Here is a 15,467-nt window from a genome sequence, read left to right as displayed (position 1 = left end):
AGGAGGAGGGAGGAGGAAATAGGGGAAAGAGAAAAAATATTTTGCATATAATTTTACGTAACTGTTCACATTTCAGTTCAGAATAGTAATCCACAAAACAAATAAGTAGCAGCATATTTTAAAAAGAGGGGCTTGGGTCACTTCCATTTCCTTTTATGGTGTGGGGTTTTTTTGTGTCTGTTTGAATTGATCTGCACAGCTCAGACTAGGACTGAATGCTCAGACCAAGAATCCATAATTTCATATGATCTGATTGTTCTGCAGTATTACATTGATTTTTTTTCCCATTCTCCCTCTCTTTGGTATTTAACAAACACGTTGAGGCACCTGAGTTCAAACATCCAGAGGAAGCAAAAAGAAGTGTTTTGTTAGGACTAAGGTGATAATGTGGAGACATGGACATGCTTGTTAGAGAAAGGGATCTGCCACAAGGCACTGATGTCTGCAGCCACACAGCATTCAGGACTTAGGACTTAACACACTGCTTATCAGCAATTGGGCAAGTGTACTTAATGCCTATTCAGCATTTCATGGCTCACTGTAGATGAACAGATTAGGTGGAAGTGAGACGTTGCCTACCCATGGTAAAAGTAAGCCAGTCAATTTGTAAAGCTGTTTGATAAACCGTTCCAAGTCATTTGTCAAGGCTTTCACCCAAAAACTTCGGAAAATCAAAGTTTATGGCGTTGCAAAGTCAAGGTGAACATATTATTTCCAGAGGATACGAGAGCATCAAATCCAACCAGTTCAGTAAATCAATAAGTTGTGCACAAGTATTCTGGTGGAGCAGCTCAGAACACTGAAGTCAAGCGAGGGAAGGGCTCTAAGCCACTGGTTTTAAAGGTCCACTGTTATCTTTCCCCAAACAAGCTGGAATAGATCAACTATCAAAACATGTTCATTACATTTAATACACAGAATTATTCTCAGATATTGAGATTTCATCTGATCTGTTTTGAGCTAATTTAGGAATGCAGTGTTTTAGCTATGCCTTCCCAACTTAATGTTTACATCGTCACCTCAGGCGCGTGTAAATGACTACATACTATACATCTTTGACCCAGACGCAGAAGAAGTGGAGCCTCCTGAACATCTATCAAACCGCAACCACTGACGGAAGAAACACTGCAGGTCTGTTACACATTTATATCGTTTCTTGTTCAAACTGAGGATTCTTCCGTGCTTTGGCACGGTGTGCCATGATGTGAAGTTCTGCAGCTGACACCACCACAATAGTTCTATACAAAACTGTTTTTTTTCTGCAAATGCAACCTTTTTTAAAGTATAGATTTGCAAGGCTAGAGGAGAAGCACTTCTCTCAACATGTAAAAAAAAAAAAAAAAATGAGAATATTGATAATGCATGTTTTATAAACAATGCATCTTTTCAACAGATGCCCTTCTGGGAGCTGGGTTCTATGTACCACTGTAAGGACCTATGGTGGCAGCATCCATCTCTATGGCTGCTGCCACCATAGACTTTAATACATAGACGCCTCTTTGAGCGAATCGGCTTGTTGCTGTGATAAGTCACAGCGTCCGCCATATTGGATATGCTAGTAAGGTAACACAAGTAAATGAACTGAGCTTTATAAAGCACCGTTCTACAAGGTATTATAAGTTAATGCCTGTCATTAACACATTCTCTCTCACACACTAATATATTTCACAATGTAAGAAAGCACTAAAGACAAAGTTTCTAACTTTTTCATGTCACAATCATACAACTGATTCTGATAAATAAGTTTGTATTAATGAATACACTCATCTTTGGATGGGTGTATAAATTGACATATTTACATAATTCTTCAATTCAATGTGCATTTGCCATTTCAATATGTATTTATGTATTTATTTGTTCTTTATCAGTAAGAGGAAGTGACATCATTCCATGCTGTTTATATAGCCACTGGATGTAATTCCACAAAGTTAAAGAGAAAGAACGATAAGAATGTTGACAAATGTTCACATTTAGAAAAAAACATATTTCTGCATATTGGATCCTTGACTTGTATCATCTTTATAGCACTGTCATAAACTGACATTGTGAAGCTGAGCTCTGAAACACAAGACTTAAGAAAAACAGCTCCATCTCTGATCCTGACTGACCCGTCAAGCCCAAATCCTCTGGTCTTTAACCCTTGTGTTTAAAAATGGGATCCAACTGGCCCCACGGACTGAGTCCTTTTGCCTCAGTCCTTACACGGCGCACAAGGGTTAATGCACTTCCTTTCTATACAGTATGAATTAACTAAAATTAATTATGGTAAGAAAAATACAATCATAGTAGTTACTTTGGGCCAATTTAGTTACATAGGAAATATTTCTTGGTTATTTAGAAGCAAGTTTGACCACAGGAATTCACATATTAACCACAAAATGAAGAAATTTAGCTCATAAGATTAGGTTGTTACAGACAAATACACTTATACATGTGCTTTGTTTCATTCTTACCTGTCAAAGCTAATGCCAACTTTAAAGTGGACACACATAGGTAGGATATACACTGGCAGTCGCTTGAGTTGCAGCTGCAACAAAAGGCAGAATATTTGAATTGCTGGTGTCTGATGGGAAAAAGTTGAATGGTTTACTACTTGAAATTCTTCATCAAAACTCTCAAAGTCATTATAGCAGTGGATGAGATTTGTTAAGTCATCTGTCCAAAGACCGTGGAACACCTTCGTTCTTGGTTGTCCTGTCAGTGAGGAAGCTGAGGAAAAAAATGACTTCAGCTTTACCTTTTGACTAAATAAATCAAAAATGTAATTTATTTCTCATCTCTCATATCCTGAAAGCATCTTAGATAGAGCTTTAGCTTTCCTTAGAAACATTTTAAACTACTTAGAATAATTAATTGATCTTACTGTATTGTTTGATGTCCAGGATCAACTGGAACATCTGTGATGTAATGTTGGGTTTTTTTGTGTGTCACATGCTTCAAGAAGACATTTGTTGTGAATTGGTGGTATATAAATAAAATTGAATAGAACAGACATGTAACACTGACATGGGCATTGAGAAAAATGTTCTGAAGTCAGTTTAATTTCTCTATACATTTTCAGCACACTAAAGCAACACACAGAGACAGAAAAACTGTTTTTCTTAGTTTTTCGCTTCCAAATAACTGAAATGCTTTAAGGAGACCCATCAATAAGGAACCAATAACAGTGGGCTTTCATAATATTGCAGCTGATTAAGAAATGTATTTAAATTATTATCTCAATATTTCAGCACACAGTTGGATCTGAGGAGCCGTTGGAGATGTTGAATTGCTTCAAAAAATGAACAAGTCCAATAAGATCCCTTACAGCCCAGACAAACACTGTCTTATCAAGAAAGCTGAACAGCGCGGAAAATGCATGTTGCATGATTTGATGTGAAGCACAACAAGAATAAAACATATTTGCACTGTGCACTGAAACAAATGAGGTTTCACTCTATATCAGGAAAATCAATACAATAACAGGCTCTGTGCACGACGCACCCCAGGTGCATGCTTAATAAGTAACAGTCTCCCACACTGTTACGCTGAAAATAGAGCCTGCAGAGTTAGACGTTATGATATTGAATCCCGCGCCCCTCGTTCTTCGTTAACCACACTCTCAAAGTTCTCATTCGGGATTTGGTGTGAAGAGTTGGATGTTAAGCACTAAAACACAGTTCAGAAGAGGATTATGTTAAAAGAGTCATCTTGAGAAACCCACCTGCCTTAAAAAGAGAACTGTGATGCTATCGGCTCCCTTAACTCCCATAAACCCCCGTACCGGTTCACGCAATCCACTTCCTCCTGCCGTCTACTCCGACGTACCTGTCAGACTGGTAGGAAATACTTATCTCAAGCTAGATGGGCAGGCGAAACACCTCAGAGCAAAAGTGTGGCTGGGCACGATCACGGCGTGCCGACAGAGACGGAGAGGAAGTGACAGAGAGACAAAGCGAGAGAGCTACTCTGAGCTAACAGAAGGAGAGTGAGCCACCGATAAAGAGAGAGATGGGGGGGATTGAAAAAAGCGATTGGGTTGAAAAACGGTTCTTTCCTCTGAGCACTTTCCTATCAGCGAGGCGACAAAGCGGAATGAAGCCCAGGTATTAGCCTTCTCTTTGCCTTTTTAACTCACTCTCCCTCTCCTCCTCCTAGCAGGTAACTCCTCCACCATCTATTTTAAGCCATTCCTTCAGCGTGCCGTGTCAAACAAGCCTGAAATCCCTGCTAATACTAGTTACCCCTGGAACACTAATCTCACTTCTTTCGTTAGACAAGTCATCCCCAATCCCTTCTCACCACACACACACACACACACACACACACACACACACACACACACACACACACACACACACACACAGCACACACACACGCACACAATTTCCAAAGGAAAAAAGTTAGAAGAAAAAAAGTGCTTTGACATTGCCTTTACATTTTGAGCCTATTAAATCCCAGGATCTGTCTCTCTTCTACCTGGATTTTACTTTAGTCCTATAGATAAGCCAAATTAAAATGAACTCACTAGGGCCGGTTCTAAATGCTTTGTGTTATCCAAAGACCTGTGCTCCATCTCGTTTGCACTCTTAACAATATCATGGGGCCCATGATAGTCTTTAAACAAGGAAGGTGAAGTGCTTCAATTAAAACTAGCTGTGTTCCAGGGGAAAAAGGGCACAGAAACAAGAAGGGCGAAGACTTCGCAATTTCTGATTTATGATACCTCAGAGTTCCCCAGCGGTGACTGAAGAGCTATCCATTTCTTCGGTAGTAGCATGAAAGACGGCCACTTTGAACAGCTGCAAATCTTAGCATGAGCTGAGTGGTTACCTGCAGCCAAGAAGGAACGGTTTTAGATGTACAGTATACAGTAGAAAGCAGCCGTTTACACAGTATCTAAAAACACACTTTGTCTTCTCTCACTGTCTGAAGTTACATCAGACCAAACGTCTTTATTTTAGGTCAGTTAGAATTACCAGTGTTATTTCTACACAATGTTCTTTCCTCATGTTGCCATCTATTTCATGAATTGCGCTACACCCTCCAAAAAAGGCCAATAACTCGTTCACCCCAGGCTCGCATCCCACAATTCCCACTTGTCATTGTGTTTCCAGGGTTACATGTGTCACCTTTTTCCTTCAAATGTAAACACTCATGATGTCCAAGTCTTCCAAATAGTTCTGTTGGGGCAGCAGCAACAAAAACAAGGACTTAAAAAGACTCAATAACTTGATAAAGGCCCCGTTTACACGACAACGATTTCGGGGGAAACGGAAAAGTTTCGTTGCGTTTGTAGTGCGCATTTACACGAAACCACCGAATGTTTTCTCTGACAACGGCACAGATTGAAAACGGCTTCCAGAGTGCAATGTTTCTGAAACGTACCGTTTTCCGTTGTCGTGTAAACCGAGAAAACGGATCTTTTCTTCCAGAGAATCCCCAGCTCATGCATAGTATTACGCAAAAAATAGCTGCTTCCAACAATCCACAGAAGAAGAAGAAACTACTCACAATACTGGTGGTGTTACTGTTTCCCCATCAGATACGGTTCCCTCAGCGTCTCTTCACCGCTTCGCACCGCCCAGGTGGCAAAATACACGGCTGTTTGTTCAGCCTCTTATCTAGAGAACTACGCACCAGCCCCGGCTCCAGACGAGTTTAACAGTGGGGGCATCGACTTATTTTGGGGGGGGCAAAATGAGTCTATGTAGCTGAACATAGACAACATCAATAGCATACAGGCTACTTGTTAACAAGCTTAACGTGCTGTATTGATATTAGCTAGTCATCTTTTAGCTATCATTACCTGCATCCAACAGCTTTACTCAACTCAATCGGTTAGTTTGGGGAAAAAACTGTGCAAAGTTATTTACGTTTTGCTGGTTTGCTGCCATGATTCTAACACACACCTGCGCAGCAGCAGCAGGTCTACTTTGCTGCCTCACAGGTGTAAACCCAGCGCGGGCGTCTCAGCGTTAATGTTGCGTTTGAAAGCGGCTCGGAAAAACAGGTTACGACTTGTTAGCAACGGATTAAACTGTTTTAACTGCTGGAAAAGGTGACAGAGGACACGGATATGGGAAGGGCGGGAGCTCCTATTTGATCAAATTTATATAGTTGGCCATTCCAAGGTAAAAGCAATAAACAGCTTCCAGTCCGGGGCCCGCTACGGACACCGTGAAAGCTCAAAGGTGTTGCAGCAAAGTTATCCCACTTTTTCCAACTGCATGCGCCCTAATCAGACGTGTTTTCTCCCAATCTATGGGAGAACGGTACCTGATAGGGAAACACGAATCCACATGCCTTCAAGTAGAACTTTTTTTAAAAAAAACATGCGCTCTCAGTTTCAAAGAACCTAGCACCAACTAGGCGCAGCGAGAGCATTACACGTTTTCGATGTGTACCGTTACTGTGTAAACACAGATCATAATTAGAACGTTTTCGTGTAAATGATCCAACAAAAACGGAACAAAACTTCCGTTTTTGTTGGATCGTTGTCGTGTAAACGCCCCCAAAAGAAGGCTGGTTCTGTTCTGGTTCTATTCTGTACTGGTTATCTGTTCTGGACATGCCTGTAGAATCTCTGGAAATTATGATGTAAAGAAGAATTTTATATTAAAATAAAAAAAAATCATGTTGATTATTTATATTAAAATAATCAAAAATCACTGACTGGGGGGTCAGTGGACAACCCTGACCACCCAGAGTGTCTTCAGATTTGCTGTGATACAGACTGCTACAGGAGATCCTTCCTACCCACAGTAAACACCCTCTGCAGTGAATCTTCAGTTAATTGAGTCACAACAACATTTAATTTCCCTGTGGAATGTATAAAGTATATTTGAATTTGAATTTAACGGGTCAAATATTCAATAAATATATTAGTATTATTTTGTTGAATTTATTGATAATATTTGTTTTACCTGTAATTAATTGAATGAGTCATTTATTATTTATATGTAATGGCAGGATTGGTCCTCCATAGATGTTGCTGTTCTACGGTGAAAATATGTTCTTTTTGGTCCCAATCTTGTTCATTAAAAAGCTTAAGGAAATACTTTTTAAATTCTATTTTACTGGTATATTTTGCTACAATCAGGTGGCAGAGGTTTTCAGAAAGCTTCTTGTTTTCTCTCATTATGACCTGCATCTTCTGCAATATGTTGATGATGAGATTCCTTTCTATAGGCCATCCATTAATAGGCCGTCCATTAGATCTAAAGCAGTCAATGTTAATTTGCACAGAGGCTAAGTTGCAGATTTCAGCTATTTTCTTGGCTATGCACCTCACCTTTTTCATATGTTCCATACTTATTCCCTGTGTTATTGTATTTCAAATGATGTGGACTCATTTGTCCAGATTCCTTTGTTTACTTGGGCTGTTTCTGACTTTTGGTGTGAATTTTATGCGAGTAAGAAATAGATTTACACAGGAAAGGATCAACATGTTCAATACTTATTTAGCCCACCTCATATACTCTGTACAGAGTGCTGTCATATAGCTGGCATCATTCTTACAGGAAGAGGCACAAAATGGATTCTCCTCAAAATGCTTCTTCTGATGCTTGGGAGAACCCACTGTGTAAGTCATGTGAATCAATCTGAGTTTTATTGCTCTAAACTTTATGCAATACACCCTGGCTTTCATTGCTTCCATAATGCACATTTACTTACAGTCTACACATACACAGTGTTCACACAAACTAACTTACTGGCATGCACACTCACATAGAAGAAATCTATTGAGTGTATTTCTCTGTGCCAAGGCGTCTTTTTTTTCCTGAGCCAAAGATAATACAATTCATTTTCCCCCTATTTCCTTACAATACATCTTTCAGTTCTGCCTTTTTTCTGCGCATGAAATTCATTTTCTAATGGAAATATTTGTTTTGTAAATCAAATATGTATTATGCACAGAATGCAAAGTGCAAATTAAATTATGTTAATGAAATGAAAGAGATATGAAATGCATATTTCATGGACAAAACATAACCCTGCAGAACAGCCATTTCTTGATAAAATCTTTAAACACAATCTCATTCGGAGAAAGACATATTGCCATGGCAGATAGCACCTCATTAAAATGGTCTCCTTTAATATCAGTCCTTAGTATATATGGGATTGTAAATAACCACTGGGGAAGAAGAACCAATAATGAAATACTGTCTTTAATAGCTTGCCATTGATGTCAGCATAAAAAAGTCTACTAGAGGAATATTGGAAATTGGGTGTGCACACACATAGTCAAAAGCTGTAAATGATTGCATATTTAAATAGAGCTGACTAAGGAAAAGATGATACAGATATTAGTAATAGGCAGAAAATTATGCTGACCTGACATAATTCCACAAAAAAAGCCCAGACTGTTTTAAATTTTATATTGGTTACACTTAATGAATAATAGATTCTGTAGCCGTTGTTGTGCAGTCCATGATGTTAATAAAAGCCTAAGAATAGGAGCTCTGCTCTGCCCAGCCGACTAGCAAATGAACTAGACTGGCTTTTCAGCAGAAATAAATACAGCAAAAAAAAATAAAATAAATAAAAAAAATACAAAAGGAAGAAGTGCAGGGGTGGGAAGTTAGGGATGAGGGCATAGAAAACAAGAGCAAACAGGGGATTGATAGCAGGGCAGAGGAAAAGATGCAATTACAATGTCTGATTGTAATTGAGAAAAGAACATACAGACTGCTGGCCAGAACAGAGGCTGCATTGTGGACACTGCTGAAACATGGAAGTTATGGGATGTTTAATTTTCATTTTATTTTTTCATTTAAAAAAGCTGTTTCTGTGTTTTGAGATAAAAACTAAGATTAAAAAAAAAAACATTGTACTCAAGTAGGACTTGTTAAAAAGAAAACAGTTCTGCTCATCACCAAGAAGCACTGTCTTAAATCTGCTAGTTAAAAAGCGATTCCAGTTGGGTCAAGAAGCAAAGACATTAGAAATTGTCTCAATTGCCTTGAGGAGCAATTCTTTCTGCCATAATGTAGCCATTTCAAACAACCAAAACTCCACCATACTAGTTATACACAACTGGAAGACATTCAAGACTGTTGTTAGTTTTCCAAAACACAACAAGGAACAGAAAGATCTGGTTGCCATTTTTCTCAAAGTTAATCTGTTTAAACTTGACATGTTTGAACTTTTGTCACATGAGCCAAAATAGTCATGGTCAAAGTCCCACAAAAATAGGATTTTCTTTCTTTATAGTACTTTTCTTCTCTCTCCTGTAACAGGATTTGGGTCGCCATTTCTTTGAAAAGTTTTGTTGTGTGTAGTTTTTTGTTAGCAAATGCTAAAATTTGATATAAATATATGTAAAGTAGGACTAAAACTATTAAACAATAGTGTAGATGTTATTTACGCACCATCCATCCATCTATCCATCCATCCACCCTTGATCCTGCAGAAGGCCTGATTATTTGTATAGTAAATATTATACTGTATTTTCAGCTAACATTTTTAATTTTAAGAAACCCAGATACAAACCATGCTTATCAATACAGCCGACCCAGAGTAATGATGTAGATGGGGGGAAAGTGGAGAAGGGTTTGTCTGATTGTCAGCAAGGAGGAAGATTTGTTGAAGAGTGGGCTGATTCTTGGCAGGAGGTCACCACACTCAGTCACTTTATATCAACCTCACTTTACATGCCTAATTTACCTCCATGTCTGCGTCCTCTTCTCTGTTCTTTGCTCCTGACCATCCCTGATTCTTTTCTCTTTGCTCTTCGCTGCTTAAACTTGTTTTTTTCTTCTGTTCTTCTACTGTTTGTCTGGATTGAATGACCAGAAACATCAGAATTCAGGTCAGATTAGAAGCCTTTACTTTTATTATGTTGGATGCAACAATCAGCTTCTGTACTCACATGACTCTGCTTTCTCAACTCATCAAACGCAGAGAGTTCAGTTTCTGCTAAAATACATCTGTCAACATTTTCCCCTTTACAAATAATTTTTTGGCCCTCATGACTCTTTCACTGAGCAACAAAAACCTGAAGTAGAAGTTTTTTTTGTTTGTTTTTTTGTTTGTAAATAAAAACTTAATAATAAAAAAATCCTTAAAATTTAATGTAATTTAATAATTTCCCAGCATGGCAGAGTAAAGGTTTAAAACATTAAAGAAATCCACCAAAAGTCAATATGTGATTCAGGCTCCTCCTTAACACAAACCATTGTTCCCATTAGTCTCCCTATTTTCCTCCAGTCAGACTATGAGAAACTTGGTAAATGTAGACAAAGACCATATTGTGATGAGTTGACACATTGTTTCTAAGTGAAGCACAAGAGGGAATGTTACAATGACACAATGAATTCCCATTTTCTCAAAGATTAAAAAGACCCAAGGAAAGGAAAGACGTTGAGATTCTAAAATGGGACACAGCATTCAGGCAATTAACACCATTCTTCTACGGCCCCTTTGAATCCTTGAAGAAAATACTGTTGAAGAAAGAATACCAATGGTAAATTTGGTGGTAGAGAGAGGTGACCTTGTTAGGTAATTAACATTTTATTCTGAGTTTAATTAGACAAACTAAATCAATTCAGCCTAGGTAAGAAAAGATGGGGCCTCTGAATACAGGAAAGGGAGAAAAAATCTGTTTTAATTGTATGAAAGCATTAAAAATGCACCTGTTCGCCGGCAAATTGCCTCACTCATGGAAATCCGCGGGGAGATGCAGCCCCTATTCAAAATAGCATCAAGTTGTTAAGCTAGCTATTTATGTGCTTGAGTACATGGAAAGAAAAACAGAGAAGGGGGGGAGGAAATCTAAATTATGTTCCTCGTTCACAGTCCCCCTTGTTAGGGATTCTAAACAATGCTTCAGAAACTTTTCAGATTTGGTGCTTTGTGTCTCTGTTGGCTTGTCTTCACCAGCCAAACTTTGTCTTAACCCCCTTTGGTGTGCAGCAAATAGACTCAACCTCCCAGCAACAATTTCCTTGAAGTTTTCATCCTCTGCTCCCCATCCCTTTCCTCCCTCTCTTTTCTTCCTTTGAATCCCTGAGCTGCTGTTTTATTTGCATCTGGTTAAAAATTGAAATTAAAATCCTCTTGTCAGGAAATGCTGAATGATAAGGAAGAGGAGGAGGGCTTGTATCAAGATCATCAAGAATTTTAATGGAACTGGGTCCAGAGGTCATGAAGCCAAGTAGGAAAGCATGGGCCGTGTAATGAAGACACATCACTGGCCATTTGAGATATCTGCAAGTATTTTGCTTGTGCATAGTGAGCCCGTATCTTGGATTTGTTACTTCAAGGCTGGACCATTGTATCATTTTGTGGTCAGAGAGACCACAAAATGCAGCTAAAAGCCTTCAGCTGCTGCAAAGTGCTGCAGCAAGAGTTCTGATGAAAATTAAAGGGATAGAGATCGTATTTCTCCTAGGATATTGAGAAATGTGTGTAAAATGTAGATCTTTTAAGAAATTTCAAATATATTATTTCTCTCTGCATTTAGCGAATAGAAATACTTTTTTTTATTTCTAATTGATCTAAAACAAGATAAATTTGGTGTAATTTATCTTCAAACAATGAGGAGAAAAATTGTGTGTGTATCCTTTTAATGTGTTTGTAAATTAGAAAAAGTCTTGGCCAAGAAAATAAAAATTGACGATCAAGATATTTGGATATCTGCAATTTCTCTTTTGTCAATTCAAGCAAGCAAAGCCCTACTTACAAGTTTCATCTACAATCATTAACACATTCATTTACAACAAAATGTTGATTACTATATTCTGTTAAATATTGTATTGCATGTTTAGTTTATTTAAAGGGGTAGTATATATTTTCCAGGCAAATTGTTATTTTATAGCACAATCAAGTAACTATGTTACCTTCAGCTGTTAAAACTTTGTTGGTCCGACATCCCTTATTGTGCCCTCATACAGTATTGAAGCATTTTCGACGTGTTGTTTTAAAGACAAATGACAGTGTGTATGTACTCTGAGCACACACTGCATGCAGAATTCAGATTGTTGTTTTTATGAATGGAAAGATTGTTTAAGCAGTTTTGATTAGAGTTTAAAATGTGTAATTTGAAGTTCAGAGCTTATGTTGAAGGCTCTTAGTGTGAACGTTTGCTGTGTGTCTTGTGTTCATCTGCTCCATTTAAAGCTATGGATAAAACAGATGGTTGTCAAACTGCTTCAGTTTATTGTTTTGGCTGTCCTGTAGCATAAAAACAGACCCTTGGCTGCAATCACCATAGTCCTACAAATTTGAAAAGCTGGTAACAAGTTAAACAGACCAACCAGATCATTGTAAAAACTGTAAACATTTAGCTAAAAGTTAGCTCACTGGCAGCTACATCAGCTGCTGGAGACAGAAGACATTTTGTGTATCGTTACATTTTTCTTATAGTGATGAAGACAAAGAAAACAAATCTTCACAAAGCCTCTCTGTGTAGTTATAAAATCTAAATACAAGATTTAACAGGTGGTGCTCTTTAGTGGCTGAAAAATCTCCTCTTGACTAGTGCTGCAAGAAGTTATCCTTTGCAAGACGACTAATTTACCAATAATTTTCCATTAGTTGACTAGTCAATTATTATTTTAATCCATCTCTCCTTTCTGAGGGCCCTCCTGCTGTTCTCATCAGTGGTTCATGTACTTTGTTAACTTACCTTTGCAAGTCTTCTCTGGTGTAATTTTGAATCTACGGCATCACATTCTTGCCAAAAACCCAGAGGAGCTTATTAAGCCATCACAACAATGCGCTTATTAATCGATAGAGCACATAGCTCTGATCATGGCTGCATTTATTAACTGGGAAAGCACATAGCTTTGATTGCAGTAGTCTGAATGGCCAAATTCTAATCTTATCACCCCTCAAAAAAATCTAATCTATGCCACTTCCATATGTGGGGCTAAATTAGAGACATATCCAATAGTTCTGAAAGAGTCTTCAGATTTAGCTAACCTTTAGCTAAATATTTTCGGTTTCTGCCTGGTTGGTTTGTTTACTTTGTCACCAGCTTTTAGGACCATTCATTTAAGCTGACGTTTACATCTTTGATGTGAAACATGGGTCATAATTCTGCACCAGCAGAAGTTAGATGGCATAAATATGGATGTAAAAAATGGATGAAAATTAGAATTCTGAAAATTATGAAAGGAGTCTGTCACTGAAGCTCATCTCACGGCAATCCTACAGCTCCTGACTGACCACGCATCCAAACAGACTTCTCTGCAGAGGTTATACTCAATTCTCCACAAAAGACCATCACTATTAGTGGTGCTTTCTTTTATGAGATTCCTTTGTATTGTTATTATTTTGTAACAATCCTGTGTACTCCCATTTATGAATATTTAAAATCCATCCTTAAATAACTCCATTTATTATTAGTTCCGTAAACAGTGAGATGTCGATGTTCTTCTGCACCTGTGAGTCGTTTTAGGGTCACACATCTTTCACACAGATGTCTGACACTGTATGAACAATCATGCTTAAAAAACAGCAAAAAATTTGAATTGAGCTTTCAGATCTTCTTAGATGATTACTGTACCTTTTTTTTAAAAAAACCTATAGCCTTCTAACAGTTCTATATTTGCTACATGCTTAGCTGCATTCATTCAAAGCAGAAAAGAAGAAAACATTAGAAGATGAAAAGTGAGCTGTCAGTATTCAGTGAAACAAGCAGCTACTAAAATTAGTGAAGGCCGGCTGATGGTTGGATCACTGCTCGACTCCCACAGGCAAACCGCATGCGGCAGGTAGTGAGCAGGCAATCGCACAACTATAATTGGCCACAATTAATGCCCTAATAACACAGCCATCACCTCCTGGCCCTCTAGAGGAGAACCCTTTTCTGCTTTTCAGAGAAAAAAAACACACAAGTACAAAGCTATGAGAGAGTAGAGTGAGAGAGGCACATGAGTGAAATAAAGAGAGACCAGGCCACTGTGAAGAAGACAGCCAGTGAACAAAACCACTTCACCTTGTGCAAGACGAGCTCCAATTGGCAGTGCTTCATCTGGCCTCTATTATACTGATTAATTAGAGTTTTACAATTTCCTTGTTTGAATTGTTAGAAAATGACAATGGAGGTCATGTGAAAAGCTCTAATTCTGCACCTTATGGCGTAAAAAACCCAAGACCTTAATCCTTAACTACCCTGCATGCTCCCTGATAACAGTGAAGACAGACTGCGAAGAAACATAGACAATAGTTTTAAAAAGTAGAAAAACATGTTGTCCTCTGCTTAAATTCTTCCATTTAACCCCCCTCCTTCTGCCACACACACACACACACGCACACACACACACACACACACACACACACACACACCATCTCCGATACTCATTGCTCTTTTCTTATTTTTCAAACTTTTTTTTTATTTAATGCCATCTGGCCCTCTCATCTCCCACCATAAAAAAAGAAAACTAATTCATGTTCCGAGTCATCAGTATGATGAATAGTGCAGGTCCAGGTGCTACTGGTGTAAAAAAGGAAAGAGAAAGGAAAGGCGGAGGGGTGGTGTGTGTGTGAGAACGAGAGACAGTGACTGATAGAAAAAGGGAAAGAGTCAGGGAAAAGAAAAATTGTGCTTGTTTTCTAATTATGACTGAAAGTCATTATAAGGTAGTCCCATTTTTAAATAAAGAGACCGGTTTATGTACAGACATCAACCTACAGTGAATTTCATAAAAATCCTCTGGTTATAAGGCCAATGGTCGTTTGCAGTTTGGTTAGTTAGCACAAACTTGCAGAGCCTATTGGATTGCAAAATGGAAAGAAGTGAATTATTCCTTAATTTCTGCAAGTCAGGCAACTTTTGACAATCAATTATTAGAAAAACATCTTTACAGTTAATCAAATTTTGGCATTTGATTCAAGTTCCACACAATTCTTCGCAAAATGTTTTTAGTGGCCAAAGTGTGTTTTAGAACTTGTTGTTTTTGCTCTTTATATAATTTTCCTGTCGTATCCACGGTGCTGTGTGCAGGAGCTGGGCTGGTTTTTGTTGTCTCTTACTTTTTCTCTGCAGGATGCAACCAGCAGGCGTGACCTCCGACTGGAACCCATCTGACCTAATTAGGAAGCAGTATTTAGAGGAGTGGTTTCCCTGAAGCAGAAGCCAGATGGTTTCCTCACACATTGTGGGAATCTGATGTGATTAGTCCTAGATGCTCTCCTGTAGTCCACTCCGCAGCAGATCGTGGAGCAGTTGGGACCAGCCACCGAAGGTTCCCGTTGGCTTACTGGCTGCCTGACACTCCACCACTGACCAGGCAGTTGCAACAGAAGTGCACTAAGCAGATATGGTCAGGGACTTCCTTATTCCATGGACACGGGTTCCACCCACAGGTTAACTGGAACCAGACACATCAGTTGGGCATCTGCAGTCCCACTCAGCCCCGCTTACCTCAAAGACTTTGTTCCAAACTTTTGGAGCTCTAAATTTAGAGCATGGCTTGTCATGTGGCAGAATAACTCATTTAGCTGTGCAGGAACATCTACAGTCTATATGGTGTATGTAG

The sequence above is a fragment of the Poecilia mexicana genome, unplaced genomic scaffold (assembly GCF_051168715.1).
Source record: "Poecilia mexicana isolate PSO_F unplaced genomic scaffold, ASM5116871v1 scaffold_3, whole genome shotgun sequence".
In the NCBI taxonomy this organism is placed as follows: Eukaryota; Metazoa; Chordata; class Actinopteri; order Cyprinodontiformes; family Poeciliidae; genus Poecilia; species Poecilia mexicana.
Note: the sequence above shows the minus strand (reverse complement) of the source record.